Source organism: Lichenostomus cassidix, chromosome 2, assembly GCF_008360975.1.
Source record: "Lichenostomus cassidix isolate B80296 chromosome 2, HeHo_3.0, whole genome shotgun sequence".
In the NCBI taxonomy this organism is placed as follows: domain Eukaryota; kingdom Metazoa; phylum Chordata; class Aves; order Passeriformes; family Meliphagidae; genus Lichenostomus; species Lichenostomus cassidix.
In genome coordinates this window covers 63,038,240-63,058,023 of record NC_139482.1, presented here as the reverse complement: position 1 = coordinate 63,058,023, position 19,784 = coordinate 63,038,240, and the positions used below count along the sequence as shown (strand labels likewise).

The window sequence follows — 19,784 nt, the reverse complement described above, 5'->3', positions numbered from 1 at the left end:
ATGAAATTAAAGTTAGCTTAATTAATTTCCTCAGTTACCGCCATTGCCTGATTTGCAAAGGGTGTGCTATAAATGACAGGTTAATTATCAACTTGATTTAGCAAATTTGAAAGACGTGGTGACTTAACATCTATTTTGTCAGGGCTTTTGTTTATTGCTTTGCTTTTGTCTGTTGCTTTGCATTATCATCAAGGCAAAAATAATCAGAGTTAGTAAAAGAATTCAAATACACAGATATCTTAGCTAAAATTCAAGCAGGCGTGTCTAAGGGTGGGGTGACACTGGAGGATGAGAGGAGACAGAGAATTATTATCTGAAGATAAAAGCGAGAATAAAAAAATAAAACAGTGAATGTATTAGCATGGATGCAGTCCTACTAATTTCCTTTAGATAAATAAAACAGTAAGTAAATTTTAAAGGTATATTTTTAATGAAATTGCTAATGCTATTTACATTCATATAAGCCCCCTATATCATATGAAACAATGTTCCTAATAATGCAACCAATAACATTTTTATGCTGTTAATTTTTAACTAATGATGTTTAGAACCATGCACTAATTGAAGTAGAAATAAAACATAGATTTCTACTCTGATTCTTTTTATTCTCTTTTATATAACCACTGGAAGAGTTTTCTTTTCTGTTACCATTCACATGGATGTTTTTTTCAGTGGATATTCAGGACCAAAAGATAGGAGTAAATTGAGCTATTTGTTATTTTAATTACCTGTTGGAGCATGCTTTTATCAAGGCTCTACCTATGGGTTGTAATTCTGACCACTAAAGTTGATTTCCATGTTAAATAATAATATAAAGTTGAATATTTAGTTTTAAGGAATTCATCTGATACAGGACAACTCTTTACATTTGTGTTGATTAGAAATACTTAATTTGTAAAAATACTTGTTTTCCATACGTCTGGTCAAATCAGTTGATTGTTTATTTAAAGATGGCAAAATTTACCCTCTGTTCTGCTGAATGTGGTGTGACCACTTTACACTCAAAATTGTCAGTGTTGCAAGCAATGTATATATACTACTGGTATAATCCATCTTATATTCTTAACTACTTTGTACACATTGACAGAAGTTGTCTCTCTTTACTCATTCTTGTTTCCTGGAGTTGAAATGGAAGTGTGGACAAAGAGGTGCACAGATGCAAGTATTTATTTTTTTTCCTTATTTACCATCGTATCTTGGACAGTAGAACAGCTATTTTGTGTGTGGGGTGGGGGCCAGCCTTGATATTATATAAGGATCAGAATATGAAATTGGAGAATAGTTTGAAATGTGAGCCTTAGCAATATTACTCCAAGTACTGCTGGGAAGAGGCAGCAGAAAGTAGAAGCCTTAGTATGAACATTAGTATTGGAACGGTTAACACCTCTGTGGTAACCAGGATTGTTCTAATTTTTTTAACCACATTTTCATCTCTAGCTTTTTGACAGCAAAAAAAAGTAACGCAAAACATAGATTTTTGTGATAATCTCTTTCCTCACTATGTGGGCTAAGGTTAATGACAAGTTAAAAAATATTCAGATACTTACTTTTAAAATCTCTAATAAGATCAGATGTAGTACCTTTTTGGGTGTTGAAAGACCGAATGCTGTAGGCTCTTGCTGCCTGTGACTTTATCTTGGTGGAAATGAATTTTTTAACAGTTTTATAATTACAGTATTCTTTCTTTTGGCATGCTGCTCCTATTTTATGTTAAAAATATAATTGTAAGTGCAGACATGTCATCAGTTTGATTTGTAACTAAATTAATCTACAGTAATAGATGATACAGTTTTTTTCTTCACATGACACTGTTTCTTTCTGTAGTGGTACTCAAAATATGATATGGTTGTGGTTCTTACAGTGTTCAAAAATAGTAGAATTGTTTTAAAACCTGCAGTGGATGTAATTTATTCCTTCTTTATAGCATATCCTTACATAAATCGGAGCCCCACCTTTCCCAGCAGTGTGTTGTTAAACTACTTGTTCTGCTCAGGTTCTGATGATGTGTGTGGATGGCTGAGGTGTGTGCATGTGAGCTTGTAGGAATTCTGAATGCTTCTCTACTCCTTTCAGTAAATGGAACAAAAATGTGGATATTCTGGTAAACTATTCTGTCCATTTTATTTGAGTGTTACGTATGTAATGTGAAATTGTATCAAGGCAGTGGAGCTGAAACTGTACAAACATAAGTCTTCAGTGTTGTAGCTAGTGTGGCATGCTTTTTCGTGGTGTATTTGCTTTTGCAGGTGAAATATTGAGTAAGATAAATAGATATTTAAAATGCGAGCTATTTTTAAAAAAATCAGTAAAACATTTTTATATGTACGTGATATTTCTAATAGAGTATGTGAGTTAAGGCCAAAAGAGGTTAAGAGGTAGTTTTGACTTAACGCATTGTTTCATTTTTAATCACTTGGGTTGCTCTGTGGATTAGGATAAAATAAGAATCTTGTGGAAATGTCACTCGGCCCTTTTTTTCCTTTTATGTAGAAGGCAGCTAGTGCTATTTTGATGTTGCATGAATGAGACTTGATCAAAGCGTAGTTGGCTGTGTCTCATTTTAAATCAAACGGGAATGGTGCCATTTATAGGAATAAGTTTCTGGCTTAATTAGATGATTATGTAATCACTCCAGACCTTGTGCACCAGCGTTTCCATTGGCTCAGGAGGGTTTTCTCTTGATCATAATCTTAAATCCTCATAGATTTATTCTTTCTTCTCTGGTTCAATAGAACGTTAAGCTGGAAGCCCATGCTTCATGGAGAAGACACACTGAATGCCACCCGATGTATTTTCAGTTATCTTGTGCATTCACAAGGATGGGAAATGAAACTGGTGGTGCTTTATAGGCTTGGGGTTTGCAGGTGGGAAGAGCAATGAGGGAATTGCAGTTTTGCTGACACAATGTCCTAAGTCTTTATTTGAAAGATTTACCTGTGTTTTAAAGAGCAGAGTTAGTTGTCCCTGTGGTTAGTCTCAGGTGCTGGGCAGTTCCTGTCCCTTGCTGGAGAGCAGGGTCCTCAGGAAGGGCCTGCAGCTTCAGCTTCTGTCTCCACAAACCTGTGTGACTGGAAGAAGTCTATCCACATTATGGGTTTGGATGACGTGTATTTTTCCCCCTTTTTGCTTGTTGGTACATATTTAGAGAGTTGTGCTGCTAGTCATGTAGTATCTGGTTCTTATCGGATCTCAAAGTGTTTCAGATGCAAAGCTGTAGGAAAGCTGACAATAGAAAGCCAGGTCCTTGGTTTTTACATTTGGGAAACCGTAGCTGGTATGAAAGTATCTATCTCTCTCATACTCTGTCCCTACATAGAGTTCAGCATGCTTTTGTACCAATGAAGATTTCTCCTGCATATTAGCAATTTTTCAGTCTAATAAAATCCGTTAAGCGAAAATTATTTTGGTGCGTGAAAGAATTGTGGACTAACTCTAGAACAGAAGAGAAAACAGAAAAGTTTTTATCTAGCACAGACAGAAATAATAAATAGCAAACCAAAAAGTTCTGCAAATGACAGGTTGTTGAGTGAGAATGATTTAGGAGGAAAACAGTCTCAATTATGAAGTCGCTTTTGAAAAATTAACTATTTGGATTAATTCATCTGTGAACAAAGTAAACAACATCCAGGGATGGATCAATCATGAGACTTCCAATGGACAGCTGCAAATGAGGTGTTAGAGAAACAATTCAGATGTAAAAAGAGAGCTTATTTCACAAGATGATAGGAGAGCTTGGCTTGCTTGATGAAGCAGGGGATATGGAGACTCTACATGTGAACATATTCAAGGAGTTACCACCAGGAAAAAGAGAAAAATTCCGGAAAGACCAGGGTGTGTTGGACTGGGGGGAGCTGGGGGGGTTGTTTTGTAGTAATTAGTATGCCTCTAGCTAATTATTAATTGTGTAAACTGTTCTAGTATTAATTTAGCAAAGAGGCTTTCTTAAATCCTATAAGCATGAAAATACTGTCTGTCTGTGTTGTGATACTGCTCCATTTTTTATTTTGTCTGGCATGAGTTGTTTTCTGCCCTACCATAGTCATCAGGTTGCTGGGGAAGAGGAACAGAGGAACTTTGAACAGCACGTCTGGAGTGCTGTGTTCAGTTCTGGGCTCCTCAGTACAAGAAGGACAAGGAGATCCTGGAGAGGCCCAGTGGAGGCACACAAAGACCAGTGGAGGTCTGCAGCATCTGTCTTATGAGGAGAGACTGAGGGAGCTGGGCCTGTTTAGTCTGGACAAGAAAAGACTGAGAGGGGATCTCTTTAAAGCATATGAATACCTCAAAGGGAGGTGACAAGAGGATGGTGCCAGACTCTTCTCAGTGGTGCCCAGTGACAGGATGAGGAGCAATGGACATAAACTGAAACACAAGAAGTTCCACCACAAATCCTTTACACTGAGGATGGTAGAGCACTGGAACTGACTGCCCAGGGAGGTCATGGAGTCTCCCTCTCTGGAGACATTGAAAACCCACCTGGACATGTTCCTATGTCACCTGCTCAAGGTGATCATGCCTTGGCAAGGGGTTGAACAAGATGATGTCCAGAGGTCACTTCCAACCTTAAACATTCTGTGATTCTACTGAAGTCTGTTGGGCTGAAATGCCTGTTGGTTTTCTGATTCTTGGAATCTGCTGCTCTTCTGTCTACAGAGGATTAATAGTTCTGTGATATAAATTTAGTCATCGATGACTAACCTGAAACTTTGTTATATAAATGTCAATTTTGCCATATTCTGCTAATTGGATCCATGTTCCAGTGATGTCCTCACTTATCATTCTTAGTTGCTATTTTGATATAGAAGGCAATATGGCATCTGTCTTGCTGGCAGAGACTTCTGTAAAGAGTTCTGTATAAAGCCAAAAAATTGTATGGAGCCATTAACTTCATTTAAAAGGGCAAGTCTGAGAAAAGTGTGGGGAAGCTTTTTGATTTTATTGTTGCCTGAAGACTTTACCACATCTCAAGCACCAAAACTATTTGAATTTCTTCAAAAGAAGACAAAAGCTCCAAATGCCACTTACTAACCTTAAAAATGCGCTGATCTCAAACTTAGTCTGGTCATTTTGGTGATGAACATGCACACCCTTTCATGTTCTAAGCATCAGGGACAGGCTAAAATTCGATAAAAATGTTTGGGCTTTTCTTCATTTGTCTTAAAGCTTCCATTTAAAAACATCGCTGTTTGTTAGGATTGCCTATTTGCCATGGACAAAAATATGCTGGTTCACCCTTGTTTCTCAATTCCACGTAGTACATGATATTTTCTGGTTTATGTTTTACTGATCTCTGTGGAAAGTGTTAGATAATTTGTGTAAACATGAAGTTTCTGTACAATGTAGCATTGTTTTTAGAAACGCCTTCCTTTTTTCTTTAAGTACAAGTTGCTGACTTCCTTCTGCGTTTGTAAATGGAGCACTAGTGGCCATCAGTGTGATCTCTTATGTCATGACCTAAAAAGAAAATTTGAAAAGCTGCATTTCCCTCCCTTCTGGAGTCCTGGATGGTTGCCAGAACTTTGCATTAAAGCCCACAAGCAGTGGTACTAGGACAATTTTTGCCTTAAAAGATAGGTGGAGTTATATGCGGATCACCGCGCCAGCATCTCTGGCAGGAGGGAGACAGATTTGCTCTAACAATATAATGCACTTTGCAAGCTTCTATTTTAAGGATTCTTTATGCTATGACTTTTTTAAGACTATATTGAACAAGTATTTTGTTTCTTTTAAGAGTCTTACACTTCAGGAGGCCCCAAGTTCATACGGATACTGTTAAATTCTGCAAGTCAAAAGTGCACATAGAGAAGTATTTTTCAGAGTACTTCTAATCATAGCTCTTCCATATTTTATAGTTCAGCTACTTTATAGTGTTCTTTCATACTATTACTACTTGTGTAGGTGCAGTCCCATCTGTGAAGCACCTGAAAATTGATTCCCTGCAGGACTTTTGTTGCTCTACAAATATCCTGGAGCAATCTGCGAAATCTTGACTTCTGCATTCATCCTGAGGATGAGTGAAGAAGGGGCAGTGCAAGTGCCAGTGGTACATCCCTGTGCTCGACATGCCTTGGATCTGACCTCCAGATCTCTTCTTGAATGAGCAGGTAGCTCAGTTTCTGGGCATTGACAGTTGTTCTAGCACTGAAACACAGATAGCATTTGTAATGGCTGAGTAATTGAGTGGTTTGTATTTTGGGAGGCAGGGAAGCAGTGGTATTAATTTGCTGTGTCAGTTTATATAACCTTGGTGACTCAGTGGGTGCACATTATGCTTCCAGTACTGCTGATTTAACTAGCTGGCTGCTGCCTTGCTCTCAAATCTGTTGAGTCTGTGGGTTAATAAATGTGAAGGGTGAAATACAGTCAAGTGTTTAGAACATTTAAAGAGCATTTAACACAGACGTTAATGTGGAATTTAAATGAGACACTGAAATGGGGTATTTCCAGATACATAACTATCAGATGTGACCTATTATTATGGGCTGCTTCATGGTAAATGTATATTCTTAATTTTGACTTGTGGGTTTAAGAATAACATCTCTTGTTTTATTTTGTATATACATTGCTACATATGCTTATAAAATGAAATCTCCTCCAGGCTTTATTATGTTTGTTCCCCCTAGGCTGAGTATCCTCATTCAGTTTGCTACTTAGAAAGCATTAGACAGGTGTTAGAAAAAGCAGGCCATCAGACTTTAATAGCTGCTGATGTGATTACTGTTTTCACTTTTTAAAATGGATTATAATAGCAGTATGCAAGTATATAATTTCTGACCTATTTTGAATAGTAAGTGGAAACTGCTACCTTGCAAACTTCTTCATCAAAATGCAATTCATTCTAGCCCTGTAATACTTCATATGTTAATATGTGAAATTATTTGTAATGCATTGAGTACAATGCATTTGTATTTAGCCTGGAGAAAAGGAGGCTCAGGGAGATCTTACTGCTCCCTACAATGGCCTGAAAGAAGGGTGTGGTGAGGTGGGGGTCAGTTTCTGCTCCCGATAACAAGTGGCAAGAGAAAAGGAAATGGCCTCAAGTTGCACCAGGGGAGGTTTAAATTGGATGTTAGGAAAAGTTTCTTTGTGGAAAGGGCTGTCAAGCACTGGGACAGACTGCCCAGGGAGGTGGATGAGTCATTTTCCACACATTTGTGAATGCATCCCTAGAAGCACTCAAAAATGTGGATATGGTGCTTGAAGACTTGGTTTAGTGGTGAACATGGCAGTGGTGCTGGGGTTGATGGTTGGACTTCGAGGATCTTTGAGGTCTTTTCCAATCTTAATGATTCTGTGATTCTGTATTAACTAGTTTCATTTTGAAAGTACAGTATTGATGTATTTTCAGGTCTCAGTGCTTTTTTTTCCTTTCTTCTTGACCAAGATTTTAGGCTCTTTATGGTTAGGTCTGTCTCTAATGCAGCCACTGATGTTGATACTCTACTTTCTGTATATAGAAACACAAGTATTGTCAAGGGAACTTGTTTAATAAATAAGGCACAGATGGAAAGTAGTTTTAAGTTAATAATATCAGCAAGGATGTTTCAAAATAGGAGGCCTTTCAACCAAACATCTACAGTTTTATAGAGCATGAAATTATAGTAATGATGTTACTTTGATTCCTTATGCATGCTTCAGTTCTCATTAGCCTTGGATAGTCACTCTTATAAACAGATTTAATAGTTTATAAGAGAATCACAATAGGTTGACGTTCAGTGCTTGCTGAACACCTTGGTATAGCATTCCTTCTATCCTGGAGAGAAAATACCTGTACCAACTGATCAGGAATGTTCTTGGTTCATTCCTACTCCCCTCTCAAGCTTTGTTCATAATTTCATGTATGTTTAGGAACTGATATTAAGGTGATTTACCAGGTGCTGTCCCTGGTGTGTTTGTCTTGGAAGACCTCATAGTCTTTGTTTGTCATGTTTCACAGGTTTTGTTTTACTGAAGTCGCAGGAGAGATTAAATTGGTTCCATGCTAGCCCTTAGGAATATTTTCCTTTAAATTCCCTTCACTTATTCCACTTTGCCCATCTAATTTGTGTTTTAAAAGGTATTCCAAAGTCTCTGGGCATCAAATGTTTAGAGTCTCTGATGTTGTTTGTAACCCGCTTCCATTAAATTTAATCTTTAACTTAAAAAATAAATTTGGTCTTCATGACTGTGAGTGAAATTCTCCCTGTATGAAGCCAGTGAAATCAAATGTGGTGTCATCTGTTGTAATCTACAGCAGCAGTGAAGAGATGAGAAATGTTCTGCCTAAAGCTGTTGAAAGCTTAGGTCTTAAAATTCGTAATTTTATTTCTGTGTTAGTAACGAATAAAAATACTTTTGGTTGCTCTAAAAGGAGGCAGCAAATTTCTTTTGCCATGGAAGTTGGACACTGTTGGGGCTGACAAAGCAGATGTACGATGAAAGGAAGAAAGAGAAGGAAACAGGGCAGATATAATGGTGGCCTGAAGGCAATGTTTTCCCACTGTCATGCCAAATGTGTTGTGAACAAATAATTCATATTTAATAAAGGTTACATTGTGTTCTAATGATGCCCTCCTCTAAAATTAGTTGATGTTGAGATTTCAAGAGGCATGTTATTCAAGCTTAGATGTGAAAGAGGAAAAATTGGACACTGAATAGGATCAATAAATTTCTGCTTCTAGTCTATCCTAATGCCTCAGAAATTAGCAGTTCCTCTTTCTTTTTTAGAATCACTGTGCAGTAGGGGCTTTTTCAATTGGTCCAGGTATGCATAGCTATACCTATTGTACAGATACAGTGTGTGGTTTTTGTTGCTATAGCAAATAATACCTAGTGTAGAGAGGTGCTGTTTAGAGAAATAGAGCGACGGTTAGGAAATTCAACTTTTTCAGAGATCAGCTGCATGTTTGCCCTGTGCAGGAAATGTGCATGCATTTTGTGAGGTTTAAGATACTCATGACTAATTAGTGCTAAAATATTCTGCAGAACAAAATCAAAAATTAGGTTGGCAAGGCCTTATACATATTCAGGAGTTAAGGAAAGTGTTATAAATTAAGTGTTCTGTATTTTCAGTTGGCCTAAAGGTGAAAGTTTTTAAGGTGCTTACTAATGGCAGAAGTTGATCGTTACAGATGTCAGGGCAATTAATTCCTCATTTTATACTCTATTGCAGCACAGGTACAAGTCAGTGATGTTGCAGACTTGTGTGGCATCCATGTGCTGGAAAAAAAGGAGGTGGGGGAAAGGCTGAGAGAGAGATTTCATAAAGCTGTGTATGGTGAAAAGAATCATCTCATAGGAAGTGTATTTTACAGGTTTCACAGTCCTAATTACAGTGACTTCCCTCTTCAGTCAGCCCCCTTCTTTTTTCCCTTCCTCCTTGTAAGTGCTTTTATCAGCTTCCTGAATTTCTGCTTTTTATTCACTCCTCACTGTCACTTTGATGTCTGTGCATCCTTTAGGTGGATTTTCTTTGTTTGCTCAAATAAGATACTGTATCCTAGGTGTCATTTGTCAGGTCGTTTTCACCATAGGCATAGGGTTTACTCACTGATGGTCACAAAGCAGGATGTGCTTCCTCACTGAAATGCAATTGTTCCTGCAGCTTCTGGGGTTTTTGTCTGTCAGAGTAGCTTCAGTAGGGCCAATTTTATTGTAGTGGCTTTTTGTTTGTGGTGTTTGGTTTCAATAAGGCAAAGCCTTCTCTGCCTCTGTTTTAAATTTCTTCCTCCCAGTTAGCATTGTTTTTCTTGCCACAGCTTGTTTAATCTCTACCAGGCCTGAGAAATCCAGAATGAATGGTCATATCTCATTTATTATCTTTTTTGGAGAATCAGAGTTGTCAGTTGCCCTTCCCTTCTCCCTCTGCCCCATCCTCATTTCCCTGCCTTTATATCTCCTTTCCTTTCTCTCTTGTAGTGCTCCACTGAAGCATCAGTAACATCACCCATCTGCTCCACCCTCTCCCTTGCTGCATTGGTGTTTCTCTTTTTGTTGCATATATTCATTGAAGGGTTGGGTTAAGCAGCTGATAGACCTAGGAAATTTTGTCCTGTTTTAGTGATAACAGTTCCTCCCAATGAAAAGCTGGTGTAAAACTGTGAACATCAAGTAAGAGAAAAGGTAGGTATTACTTACACTCTTCTTAGGAGGGGACAAGTGACATGGTTAGTTATGTTAACCAGTGAAACTTGTTTAGATGCATTTAATACTAATAAGGAATGCGTTTAGATGCATTTAATACTAATAATTTATTAATTTCCATTAGTCTGTTACTTTCTATCTATTTAATTAATTATTTAAAGTAATATAATAAACTAATGATGTTAGATCTAAGATCTTAGATATGGCATACATGAGAAAAGATCTGCTACTTTTTGTGCAGTACCTTCAAACCAGCCTACTACAGTACTTGAAGAACTAACGACGTGGTCATCTAAATCAGTTTGATTTGAATAACAAGTTTTATAATCAATTTTCCTGTTACTGCAAGCTAAACCAGAATAGGCACAAGTTTAAAATGACACTGTTAATTCATGCCCAGTGCTGCCATTGATCAATTAAGGACTAAACAGCAAAAATAGTTTTTAGTGAACATAGTTGCTGTTGCAGCTTTAGCTGGACCCAGCACTAAGCTGGCTGTTGGTTTTACACATGATGTAAATTCTGTGCCAGCTTCAGGAGGATGGATGATGGCTGATCCTATACAAACAAACACACACCTCCAGAAGGGTTTCTTTTTCAGAACTGTTGGGTCTAGAAGAGTTGTTTCTTTTTCCCAGCCACCACTGCTCCCTTGGTGTGGCAGTGCCAGTTTGATCTTGTACCAAAAATTCAGGTTTATTGTTTGATTGAATGGTGGTCTGCCTTGACTTTGCCAGACTAGTTTAGTCTGGTTGTCTTTAAAGACAAAGCATGGTAAAACTTGTATGTCAGAGGAAAAATATGAAAACTACTGGTGTGTTGTGACCTGGTAGCTTCCCTTCTTACTAGCAGCAAATGTTGGCTAATGCATGAAATCCTGGAAGATTTAAAGTGTGAGACATTCCTCAGAGTTGAACAAAAGGAGAAAGTGCACCCAGCCACACACTCTCTTGTTGTAGTTTACAGACTGTAAAGAAGGAAGGGTTTTGGTTTTCTTCCCATCTGCCCATGTTGAATGGGTTCCTCCTCAAGGTTTATCCTTAAATGCTTTAAAAAACAAACAGACATATCAAAGTTGCAAAAACTGTTCTGAATTGGCAGTAAAATTATGAAAGGGCTTTGACACTGTAGATAAAGATGACCGTTATTCTACCTTCAGTGTTGCAAGTTTGAGCAGTTTAGAAGAAGGCACACAAATAAGTCAGCAAGCCAGTGGAAGCAGATCATCTTTCAAGATTCTTTTTTATTTCCCCTTCAAAAGGTTTATCTCAAATATTTTTCAAGTTTATCAGAAGAATTTTATTCTTATAATTGAGCTATTTAATGACAGCTAATATTTTGCAAGTTGGAAGTTCTGTCAGGGCTCTTTTTTTCCTTAGGGTCTGTTATTTATGAGCTATAGACAATTTAATATTCTGTTAAGAAATGAAGAAGCAAGTGGAATGGCTTTGGGTATATAAAAACTAGATGCATGAGAGAAAGCTTAAAAAGTTTCATTAAAAATTTAAAACTCAATATCCTTTCTTTAGAACTGACACACTGAATATTGCCTTACCTCTGAATCACAGCCCATGTGCTAACTAAACTGTTTTTCACATTTTAATTTTAAAGATAAAAATGTTGAGTGGAAAAAACACACTGTATATATTTCTGCACTTAGTGTTAGATGCCCTGTTTCTTGCTATATAATGCCTTTCCATAGTAGAAAACGAGGAATTTTAACAGTGAAAATATAGTCATATATTCTGAAAATATGGCTTTATGTGCAGCCAGATTGTTGTGTTTGAAATGTAGTACATTTTTTGTTTTGGTTGTCTTTCTTTTATTGTGCCTGTATAATTGTTAGTGTCCAATTGGCTGAATTTATAAGCAACCCATTGATTGGAAAACACTTTTATGAGAGACTGTTATAATGTAGCTTGAAGACATCTGTCTTACAGTGTTATAAAAAGTATGGAAAAAACATGCCATTGCTAATGTTGCAAATTGGCTTTACTAGCAAATAGCACTGGTACATGTTCCTTTTTTTTAAAGAATGATGGCATCTTTGCTTTGCATTTGAGAATAAATAAGGATTTTTAAAATAATCTGGTCTGTCATAACTCATACTCCGTGCTTAATGAATATGGAAAACTGCATGTATTTTAAAATTCCTCAGCTGGTAACACATCTCTAATAGCTGTCTGTTAGCAAATCAGTCCCCTTGTGTTTGGATGCTTGCGGATGCTGGTTTGTTAAAGAGAATGCTATTTCAGATCTTGTTTCACTAATGATATCAAACAAAAGTGTTTGCTCATCACTGGGATTTCTAAAGAAAATTTGTAGTGTGATTCATTTGGGTCATTAACCAAACAGTGTTGGACTGGACTAGATTTGTAATCTAAAGGTTCTTTTTCTAAGAAATAAGCTCAGCATTAATTGGATGAATGAATAGCAATTTTTTTTTTTTGCTTGCATTGGACAAATTGTTTTGACAGAAATGGAATAGGAAATAGACTAAGTTGTCAGGAAAAAATAAATATTTCAAGCATGTTGTGTGTGCTAATGATATAATGATTGGCTTATGGTCTTTTTAAAATATTGCTACATATGAAATTTTGGTGTAAACAAATAAGGCTCCTACCTGAGGGAGTGTTATTTCACTGCTGGTCCTGCAGTTCTGACTATGTGAATATTTAGTTTTAATTTGTGCAGTTTCTCACCTGTTACAATTAGCTTAAAATAGAAAGAAAGAAAGTGCAAGTCCAGAGGAGGCCACCAAGATTGAAGGGATGGAGCAGCTCCCCTGCAAGGAAAGGCAGAGAGAATTGGGATTGTTCAGCCTGGAAAAGAGAAGGCTTCAGGATGACCTAACTGTGGCTTTCTAGTTCCTGGAGGGAGCCTGCAGGAAAGACAAGGAGAGAAAGATGAGGAGTGACTTTTTACAAGAGCATGTACTGACAGGACAAGGAGTAATGGATTCAAACTGAAAGAAAATAGGTTTAGGTTTGATATTAGGAAGAAATTCTTTACTGTGAGGGTGGTGAGACACTGGAACAGGTTGTCCTGGGAAGTTGCAAATGCCTGCTCTTTGGAAGTGTTCAAGGCCAGGTTGGATGGAGCTCTGAGTAACCTGGTCTAGTGGAAGGTCATGGCAGAGGGTTGGAACTAGATGATCTCTAAGGTGCCTTCCAGCTCAATCATTTTATCTAGAGTCACTCTATGATTCTGTGATATGTTTCTAAACAAATATAGTAAACAAATATAGTTTACATAATAAATATGGAAAGCTTTACCAAGCATGTGAAAAAGTCAATTCTCCTTCAACTAGTTGCGTGATCTGAAAGGCAGGTTTTTTCCTTTTCTTTTTTTTTTTTCTGTTCTGATTAAGCAACCATTGGTTATGTTAACCTAAGACTTGTATTAAAGTATGTCTCCCAACATACCAAAATCCCTCCTCAGGTCTAAAATATTTCACTGTCAGTGTAAGGTAAGTCAGGTTAGACTGAACTGTACTGAGACTACGAATCTGCAGCTCATTCCTTTTGGGTCTGAAGCCTTATAGGAGTGTTCGACAGGATCTACCCCTCCCTCCAAAGAGAGAGGTATAAATTGCATGCTTAGTCAGAAAACCTGTTATTGTGAAAGCAGTTTATGGAATTAAACCCTCATTTTGTTTTAGTTATTAGGCAAGAAGGCAAAAATTTTTGAGGCAAGATTTAATTCAGCACTGAATGGTGGTGTTCTGAGTGTCAGAAGATGGTTATAGTTTGAGTGAAGAGCAGTTTCACTGCGGTTTGGAGCTGGGTGTTATTCTTAAGGACAAGTAAAAGCTGATACCTGCCAACTGGTTTGCCATGTCATGGAACCCATGTTTTCAACTGTGCACAATGTGTTGTGACAGCAAAACAGTATCTCATCATTAATTCACATACCTACCATGCACATAATTCGATCTAGAAGGCAAATAGGTCACAGTTATGTGCAAAGGTTAAGATTGGCACTATTCTTGCAGTAGCTATTTTCCTGTCTTTGAAAGCCTTCTAATTCCAAAGCAAGGGTGGTTATCTTTTTGGAATGGAAAATAGTCATTAAATTGTTCGATAGATCAATTTGTACTCGGACAATGGGATGTTATTAATCTTATTTGGGTCAGTTTCATGGACCTTTGGAAACATTAATAGAATACTGCAGGCTTCTATTTTAAGTACTTTGGGTTTAGATTTGCTATCGATTAGTTTTTCCATTTGAAAATTAGTATTTTTGAGGTAAGGCTGAAAAAACAGTAGTTGGAGAGCACATGCATTAAATACTGCATTTCATGACAGCAGAATTGTGCTGAATCATTTGAGCTGTTTTCAGGTACAATTTCTATAATAGTGGGATTTTTCAGTAGCGTGTGGCTAGGTTTTAAAGCCAGATCACCTTCACAAATAAATGTACTAAAGGTACATGTGACGTTATCAGGTTTATTTATAGTGGAAATACATACTTTGCAGCTCACTAACTGAATTATTGTTCTTACATACCGTAAATGCTGGATTTGTAGGGAGGCAGGAAACAAGTGTGTTAGCTCAGCTGTTTGCCTTTTTTTTTCTTTCTATTCTAAGGAGGTTCAGCTTAATGTTATCCTTCTCTCCTTCCTCTGTCACTTTTTATTGTCTTTCAGTTGGGCAGGAATCTGACTAAAGGAGAAATTGGGGAGGTAGCAGACCCTCTTTCTCACAGAGCCTGTCCTGGTGTAAGCTGAGGGAGGCTTGTGGTATTCACATCCCACTGAAGTCACGTTGCTAAATCCAAATCCTGTCTTCTGGAAAGACAGATATTGTCATTGAACATCAGTGATCATAAAGGACATTCAATCAGAAAAAGGGAAGGTGGTGGATTGTTAATTGGAATAATCAGGCATGTGCCTGAAGGAGAGAATCCCCCTCCAAAGCTTTTGCTGTAACATATCCATGCTTTGCACGACATGAAGCAAGTGTGGGAAAACCCCACCTCTAATCTGCCATAGAACTGTATATCCATGGTGATTTTCACTATCATTAAAGCAAATTTAAAAGATTCTAAGGTTGTTCCTTCTTACCACACTTGAAAGCATAAAAATGTGTCTGCTCTTAATTTCAAAAAAATAAATAAAAATCAAGAAATAGGCAAATACAGTCAGGCTTTGGGGTGTTTTTAGTGACAAAGGAAGTGGCCAAACACATTCTTACTGTTTCTGAACCACAGAAGATCTAGTTGTAAAATGAGAGTCCCTTGTGGTGGTGTGGACCACCTTGCAGAGCAATCCCCTCATCCCGCTGTATTTTTAATCGCAAATCTGATTTTATGGTGGGTTTTTTTTAATCCTAGATGTATTAACATTTTTAGAACTCAATTTGTGCATTTGCTCTTTGGAGGAGCATATTTTTAGTGTCTCTTAATTATGATGATTTCCTGGTAGCCAGAAAAAGTTTGGAGTTCTGTGGAAACCTTTTCCCAAGCTGTTTCCTGTGGAATTGGTCGAAAGCTGCCTCTTCCTCCAGGTGCTGCATTAGTAAGTGGAATCCTGACATAGGCACCTATTTTCTGTGGTTTGTTCTGGTATTTATTTAGGCTTATCCTTTAAATTCCAAGGATCTCAAGTAAGGAATTTGTTTCATTAAGGAGAATTTCCAAGGTAAGCCAGCTTGTTGAAACCGCTTGCTGGGAATGTTAAAAATAATTTCTCTACACTGGGTAAAACCTCTGCTTTTCCTCTTTACTGGATTGTTTGTGGGCTACTTAGAGTTTTCATATTCTGATGCAATCTATAAAAACCCTAGTTAGGTATAATCAAGAAGTACATACAGTCATTTTTAATTGCTGATTTTTGTTATAGTCCTAATTTTGGTAAAACATTTCTTCATGAAAATGCAGGCTTTTGAGAGTTGGCAGACAGTAAATCTCATTTGGAACAGTGAGTATTTTTTCCAACACAGATGATCTTTCTGTCACTGAGTGAAATCCTGACTTCACATTCTAGTGAATCAGAACTTAATTTTTTTATTGTAATTATTTGAATATACCTTTCGTAAAAACAAATTACTTTGTAAAGAGACTCTTCAATAAGAGTTTAAAACCAGCTCGGTCTTGTAGTTTTCACTTGTTTTCCTTTCACTCTTAGGTGGAAGAAAGACTGTGTGCACCTAGATCACTTATTCTACCTTTTTTCCCCCAAATTTTGCCAACACAGTGGGAACCTGTCAGCCAACTATAGTGCCAGAGTGCTCTGCACATCCTCCCTTATAGTATCAACATGTATTCTAAATTCTGTCAAGAATAATTTAAACGTTTTTGAGGAAGACTGCATTCTTTGAAGCACTCCCCGGTGTCTTGTCTTACTTTGATATTTTAATTGAAAGGGTCTGTAATGAGGCAGTTGCACTATAAGTTGCTAAGTCATAATGCACTCAAAAAGCTGCTTGGCTATGTGCCTTCCATTGTCTGCTTTTATGATTGTATTGTTCTGATTTGTGAAGGGTTTTGGTTGTTCAGTGAGTAGCCAGCTTACTGATAGGTTTTGACAATCTCACACGGTGTTCCCGCAGCCAAGTGGTGATGTTACAGTCCAGATGGGCAGCAAGATGGACAAACCGGTGAGTAGGAGGGTGGTGTTTATGGGTCATTCCCTACTGGGGAGGTTGGACCAGAAACCACCACTCTGTCCCAGAGGACGTGATGGAGGGCTCTTGTACTGAGGTTGGAGATGACCCCAGCTCTGTGGAAAAGCCCTGGGGGTCCCATGGGCACCAAGCCTGGTGCCAGCCTGCAGCACATCTGGCAGCAGGGAAGGCCATGGCACACTGGGCAGCGTGAATGGGAATGTGGCCAGGAGATCAAGGGAAGGGATTATCCTCTACCCAGTGTGTTTTCATGCTGTGTCCAGCACAGGAGGAACATCAAAAACCAGGAGTTCAGTGAAGGACTGCTTGAAACTTTGCTATCTGTAGCAAAACCAAAAAAACCTACAAAGAATGGGTGCATGCATTTTATGGTCTGGTTGGATGAGTCTACAAAAAGCAAATGAACTATAGAGGGAGGAAAGAGTGGCATTTTCTGTGTTCCTCTGTGTCTTTCTGTCTTTAGGCCAGATGCATTTATGGGGTCTACTTCACATGAGATAAAATGTTACATAATAAATTAATTGAAGGAAAGTAAACTGGTTGTGTAAGAGTATGAAACCACCAAAAAGCCATCCATTTGGACAGCTTGACATCTTTCATGTTGGGTCTAAGGGATGTGCTAGCCATGTAAATTACCACTGGTTTCAGTTGTTGATTTATTTTTTAATTTTTTTTGTAGTCATTCTTCTAACTTATTCAATAAATCTGTTTTGCATAGCTGGAAACTGTTTTAGATTAAAGCATAAAATGGTCACTTTGTTGGTTGGATGGAAATCTCAGGTACTGCAGCAGAATTTCAATTTGTAGGAAGTGTCAGCCAGGCCTAGGAGTGACATCAGGAAATGGTGTCCTTTGCACTTGAGGTGTATGGTTGTAAGCTATTTTAATTTGTTCCTTTGGAGTTTGGATTCTCCTGATGTCTTGTTCAAACATTGAAGATACGGGCAGAGGAGTGAAGCTGTGGGTTGTACCCTGACGGCAAGGGGCCTGAGCCATGGGGCTGTTCCTGGGCGTGGTGCAGAAGGCTGTGCCTCAGCACTCAAGTGTTCACTTTTTTAGAAAAAAATTGCCTTCTTTTAGTGTCTGTTCTCTTAAAAGTCATAGCTGGTGGGGAATTAGTCATCTTTTATTTGGGATATTGTGGCAGCTCCTGTATGTCTGCATCTAATTGTGCAGTAGCATTTTCTGTGTAGTCTGTCTTTTTTATCTGTGCACAGCAGTGTGATAGAGAAATAGGTGCAGTTGCTAATTGAAAAGTACAATTTTAGGGTGAAAGGAAAAATACAATAGTATTTTAAGTGTGCCAAGTCTCAGTTTGCATCCTGGGAATAATTTCTGTGAGCAGTGTATGGTGGCACATGGATGATACTTTTGTCTTTCTTGGAACCCCTTTGGTGTTCTCTCTATTCAGTGTTTTATACACTTAGCTTATGGAAAATGTAACTCTGAATTACTTTTAGAAGAAATAACACACCTGTTTTCCGTGGTTTCCTTGTGTTTGGCTTCACCTACCCATCCTTAGCATTTCTGACAACAGATACCCCCAATGTAGCAGTTCAGTTTTGCGTAGCCAAGCACTTTTTATTACACCTGGCAGGGCGTGAAATTGTGCAGCAAGGTTCTAGATGTTAACTCTCTATCTGACTTCGGAGAACAAGTCTGTGACAGCACTTCAGCTCACATATTTACAGTTTCCTGTGGAACATGCCAGCACAGCAGGCAGCTGTTGCCATTCAGCTTTGGCCAGTGACAGTTATCAGGACATCTTAGGCAAAAGTTAAAAACAAAGTGTTCAATGTTGAGAAAGAGATTGTATCAGTCTCCTGTCACTTGGATGCCATCTCTGTTTTGGGGTTAAAAATATCCTGAATTACCAATCTAGAGTGCAAAACTGTCAGAATATATTACGAGACAGAGAGAAAATTCCTATTGTCAGTGGGAGCCGCTGGCTTTTATTATTACAATTGACTAGCATTTCTGCATCATAGACAATGATATTAATAATTGCTCATCATCCTGTACTGTAGTAAAGGAGTTGCTTCAGGGGACTCAGAGTCATCGTACACCATGGTGTAATTGATAATAAAGACATGTTCCCTTCAGGGAAGATGCTTTCTTTTTGTTGTGTTGGGGTGGGGGGTGTTTGTGTGTGGGTTTTTTGGTTTGGTTTGTTGTGTGTTTTGGTGTTGTTGTGTGGTTGTGTTTGTTTGTTGGTTGGGTTGTTTGGGTTTTTGTTTGTGGTGTTTTTTGTTTTTTTGTTTTTTTTTTTTGTGGTGTTGGGTGGTTTGGTGGGTTTTTTTTTTTGTTTTTTTTGGTTTTGTTTTTTTTTGGGTTTTTGCTTTCCTTTTTATACACTGATGTTTTACTTCTGAAATCTCCTTTAAGAAGGAGATTTCAGCTTATTTCCTGATATTTTAATGAATATCTGGTATGTCAGTCCAGTTTCCTGGCTTCTTTTGGCATCTACCCCAGCTCAGTTGCTTCTGTGTATGATCTGTGACCTTGATGCAGGCAACAGAGTGAATTAACTGCTCTCTGATGCTTTGCTTGGTTTAATAAAACATGTTCTGCATTTGGGTAATAATCTCACTAATGGTAAATGCTTTTAATGAACGTCCATGTTGTAAAATATCATTAACATAAAGTTTTTCCTGGAATACTGACACAATGCTTGTCCTAGAAAACCTTACACTCCCTCAGCACTTATCCATGTGGATGCCATATTCCAGCTGTGACTGTCTGGCGTGTGAAAGCTTTGACATTTTTCACCCAGTGGTATTTGTTGGAGCTTTCCCTAATGGGCAGAACGGAACAGACCAGCAGCTCCTTTTGCCACCCCCGTCCCTTCTCTCAGCAGCTCAGCTGGAAAATTCCTTTTTTATTGTAAGCAGAACACTTGTGAGACCAGAAAAGTGAACAGAGAACCCTGGAAAAAGGGTTCCAGGTTATATATTCCTCCTAAAAAGCAAATTTTCTGAAGCATATTCCAACAGTCTGTCTGCAGCCAATACTTCAATACCAACTACATCCTTTTTT

General features: G+C 38.0%; 1 protein-coding gene across 2 annotated transcripts in view; it reads left to right on the top strand.

Moving 5' to 3' along the window:
• DTNBP1 (dystrobrevin binding protein 1) overlaps positions 1-19,784 on the top strand; it is a 64,325-nt gene that overhangs the window by 38,517 nt on the left and 6,024 nt on the right. The window lies entirely within an intron of this gene.